Source organism: Mus pahari, chromosome 6, assembly GCF_900095145.1.
Source record: "Mus pahari chromosome 6, PAHARI_EIJ_v1.1, whole genome shotgun sequence".
Taxonomy (NCBI): Eukaryota; Metazoa; Chordata; class Mammalia; order Rodentia; family Muridae; genus Mus; species Mus pahari.
In genome coordinates this window covers 3,443,475-3,448,656 of record NC_034595.1, presented here as the reverse complement: position 1 = coordinate 3,448,656, position 5,182 = coordinate 3,443,475, and positions in this window count along the sequence as shown.

The following is a 5,182-nucleotide window of genomic DNA, read 5'->3' as shown; positions in this document are numbered from 1 at the left end:
TGTACATGTGTCTGTATGTACTTCTATGTGTGTGTCTGTGTTTACCCCCGCATGTATATCTGTGTATGTGTGACTCTCTGTGTGGCTGTGTGTCCTTGTGTGTGTCTGTGTGTGTCCTTGTGTGTGTGACTGTGTGTGTGTCTCTGTGTGTGTGTGTGTGTGTGTGTGTGCATATCTATATATACATGTGCCACTGTGAATGTATAGAAGTCAGAGGACAACTGTAAGGAGTCCATTTTCTCCTTCCACTGAAAAGAAACCTTCCAGGGAACAAGTATGGGTTGTCAGAATGGTGTGGAAAATGCTTTGGTCCAATGAGCAAGCAGCTTGCTGTCCAAGCCAAGTTACTTCCTGACAATCACACAGAATAAATAATAGGCCCAGAATTCATGGCAGCATGAGTTTGAGTTTGGCACCAGTCTTCCTACCTTTCTAATCTCCACTCCAGAGTCTTACTGGTCTACCCAGACACAGTGTCCAAGGGCTGTCACACACACTGAGGCAAAAAAAAAAAAAAAAAAAAAAAAAGCTGCTATTAAGAAAGTCAAAAAGCTTTTCCCTAAGCTATCTGGATTCAAAGGACAAAGATAATCTCATTTCCTAGGGTCCTTCCCGGAACTTTTGCACAACACATAAAGAAGCTCACACCGTCTTCACACTCATGCATGGGCACTTACACATGCATAGAAACAAGAAAGCAGCTGCACAGCTGCAAGCTGCTGCTGGAGCCAGGCAAGAAATACATTACCTTATCCCAAAGAAGCTATGAAAGCAGAAAAATCAATCTACTGTTTTAATAAAGAATGTGAGACCCTGAGATGATGAGCTATGGAGCAATCACTCTGGGCGGACCTGGCCACTTTGCTATTGATCACTGCTCCACTGAGCAGTCAGCAGAACTTTATTTAAGTCTATTCCGCTGCATTGTAATGTCTACCACAGAAGCACTGTGGCCAAGGGAAATGAGATTACACAACCATCACTGTCTCCTTAGGACAAGAAAACATGCAGAGAATTACTGTCTTCAAGTAGCAAACATTAATCCCAGGAAACTGTAATCATTACCCCAGGACTGGAATGCCAACATTTCCTAAAATGATACCTTATATCTTTGTAGCTAAAAATATTGTCTTTAACATAAAATCTTATAGCACAACTGAATCATCTTTGTTCTGTCTTAAGAAAAATTCTGAACAAGATTTAATACCTAACAATAAGGTCTTTAATTTTTCATGAACATCTAGTTATTTTTTTAATCTTCATTGCCTCTTCCCAGACTAACTAGTGGGTACTTTGAAAGCCTTCAGACTACACCTGTGTCTAATGTCTGACAATGTTTCATAAAGCCAATTAATGAGTTGCTTACAGGAAATAGACAGTATTTCCTACCAAACCTTTGTTATGAAGAACAGGAGTCCACTGAATACTTAAAACACACATGAGCTTGAAGCCAATGCCACTTACATTTTAAGATATTATACAATAATAAAAATAGTGCATATTAGTGCCCATCTCCATTTCTGACCCACACCCACAGTGGTACACTCTATATAGATCCAAGAATACACCCTGTTAATGCGTGTAAGTGGTACATCCAGAGTCAATGAGCTTTCTTGAGCTATGCAAGAGCAAGCTTAAAGAAGCCATTCCAGTTTCAAGAGCTCATCCAAGTACAATGGAAAGTGTCAGCAACAACAGCAAGCGGAAAGAGGATCCATTTTCTGAGTACAATATTCTCCCCCTAAGACAGCACTGCCTAAAGCAAGAGGCTTTACCTATCTTGAACTTAAGGCCTTCGGCTGTGAAATGAAGGGGGAAAATCCAGAACTTAAATACAGAACAAAGCATTACTGAGTAGACTCAGCACTGCTTTCTACTCTCTCCACCTAAGCCTTGGCTCACTCCAGCATGTAGAAGAATGCAAATTGACCCATTCTTATCTCCTTATACAAAGCTCAAGTCCAAGTGGAACAAGGACCTCCACATAAAACTAGATACACTGAATCTATTAGAAAAGAAAGTGGGAAAGAAAATCGAACACGTCAGCACAGGGGAAAATTTCCTGAACAGAACACCAGTGGCCCAGGCTCTAAGATCCACTATGGACAAATGGGATCTCATCAAATTGAAAAGCTTCTGGAAGGTAAAGGATACTGTCATCAAGACAAAATGGCAACCTACAGTTTGGAAAAAGATCTTTGCCAATCCCACATCCACCCAATACAGACTAATGTCCAATATATGAAAAGAACTCAAGTTAGACTCCAGAGAAACAAATAACCCTATTAAAAATGGGGTACAGAGCTAAACAAAGAATTCTCAATTGAGGAATATTGAATGACTGAGACGCACCTAAAAATGTTCAATATCCTTAGTCATCAGGAAAATGCAAATCGGGCTGGTGAGATGGCTCAGTGGGTAAGAGCACCCGACTGCTCTTCCAAAGGTCCAGAGTTCAAATCCCAGCAACCACATGGTGGCTCATAACCATCTGTAACAAGATCTGATGCCCTCTTCTGGAGTGTCTGAAGACAGCTACAGTGTACTTACATATAATAAATAAATAAAATCTTTAAAAAAAAAAAAGAAAAAAGAAAGTGCAAATCAAAACAATGCTGAGATTCCACCTCACACCAGTCAGAATGGCTAAGATCAAAAGCTCAGGTGACAGTAGATGCTGGTGAGGATGTGAAGGAAGAGGAACACTCCTCCATTGCTGGTGGGATTGCAAGCTGGTACAACCACTCTGGCAGTTCCTCAGAAAATTGGACAATACTACTTGAGGACCTAGCTATACCACTCCTGGGCATATACCCAAAAGATGCTTCAACATATAGCAAGGATACATGTTTCACTGTGTTCATAGCAGCCTTATTTAAAATAGCCAGGAGCTGTAAGGAACCCAGATATCCCTCAACAGAGGAATGATACAGAAAATGTGGTACATTTACACAATGGAGTACTACTCAGCTATTAAAAACAATGACAATGAAATTCGCAGGCAGATGGATGGAAATAGAAAATATCATCCTGAGTGAGGTAACACAGTCACAAAAGAACACACAAGGTATGTATTCACTGATAAGTGGATATTAGGGGAAAAAAACTCGGAATATCCATGATACAAATTACAGACCATATGAAGCTCAAGAAGAAGGAAGACCAAAGTGTGGATGCTTCAGTACTACTTAGAAGGGGGAATAAAATAATCACAGGAGGTAGAGGGTGGGAGGGACTTAGGAGGAAGAGGGGGAAAGGGGGCAGGATCATGTGTGGGAGGAGACAGGGAGATGTACAGAGGGTCAGGAAATTGAACAGAGATGTGTAGCATGGGGGATGGGGAACTGGAAGTAGCCAACAGAAGGTCTCAGACGCCAGGAAAGCAAGAGCCTCCCAGGTCATACGGGGGATGACATTAGCTAAAATACCCAACAAAGGGGAGAGAGAGCCTGTAGAGACCATATCCAGAGGTTAGGTACGGCCCCCAGCTGAGGGATGGGTTCACCCACCTATCTCAAAATTTTTAACCCAGAATTGCTCCAGTCTGAAGGAAATAACAGGGACAAAGAGCACAGAGACTGAAGGAAAGGCCATTCAGAGACTGCTCCACCTGGGGATCCCTCCTATATTCAGCCACCAAACCCAGTCACTATTGCTGATGCCAAGAAGTGCGTCCTGACAGGAGCCTGATAGAGATGTCTGCTGAGAGGCTCTGCCAGAACCTGACAAATACAGATGGGGATGCTTGCAGCCAACCATTAGACTGAGCACAGGGACCCAATGGAGGAGTTAGGGTAAGAACTGAAGGAGCTGAAGGGGTTTGCAACCCTATAGGAAGAGCAACAATATCAACCGACCAGAGCTCCCAGGGACTAAACCACCAACCAAAGAATACACATAGAAGGACTCATGACTCTAGCTGCTTATGTAACAGAGGATGTCCTTATCTGGTATCAATGGGAGGAGATCCCCTTGGTCCTGTGAAGGCTTGATGCCCCAACATAGGGGAATGCTAGGACAGTGAGGTGGGAGTGGGTGAGAGGGTGGCAGAGCATCCTCATAGAAGCAAGGGGAGGAGGGTGGGATGGAAGTTTCGGAGGGGAAACTGGGAAAGGGGATAACATTTACAATGTAAATAAATGAAATAACCAATAAATTTTTTAAAAAACTGTGTTTTAACTATGTTAGGTAGGGATGTAAAGCATATGGGTCAGCTTTATTATATTAGCAGAAATGGTACCCTAGGCAAGCCAAGCCAGTGATATAGCATGCAGGTTGCACCACTCCTTCTTCAAGACCTCAGAAGAAACAAAGCACATACATCCTATCATTCATCATTTTTCCATTCACTAATAAACATTTCATTTGTATCAAATAGCTGCTCTCAAGGAATTTACAACCTGAAATGCAGATTATAAAAGTCCTATGTTTGAAGTCACTCTTGCTATTGAGTGTGCAATTATTTGATATTGAACACACACAAAAAAGCCAGAAGTACATAAGGTGCTACATATGAAAATTGTAAAAAAATAACTTATGACTCTTTAACCTAAGATCTAGACTATCCCAACATCCTGTTTTTACCAGATGTCTCTTTTTTCTCCACCTGTCTGCTTCTCTCCATGTCCATACGAGAGCTAACCATGATCCTGAAGTCTACATGTGTCACTCTTTTGTTTTCCTTATGGTACAATCCCATTTATACAAACCCTATATTGAGAATTGTTTGCTCAAGAGCATTTTTAAAAGGTGTTGCGCTCCTGCAACATGGTTTATGCAACCAACATTAAGTTTTAATTCCATCACCCTTATGTCTGTGCAACTGTGATCTGTTCACCACTGTATAATCATTTTATTTATCTATTCTTATAATCATAGGCATTTGAGTTATTATCAACATTTTTCCACTACAGATCATAATACTAGTACTGCTGTGGACATCTACACACATGCGCTATGTTTATATCCATGACTTCCCTGGAGTATACTCAGGAACAGAAATGCCTGCTTATGAAAAGTTTTCAAGTCTGCAAGTGTTAAGTTATCCTCCAAATGACTACACCAATCTATGCATCCCTCAAGGAGGTAACACTCTCTACTCTGACAGTGAATATTGAGAGACTTGACCCAAATCTGCCACAATAAAAAACATTTGCAGATTTGTAACTTTAAAGATATATTT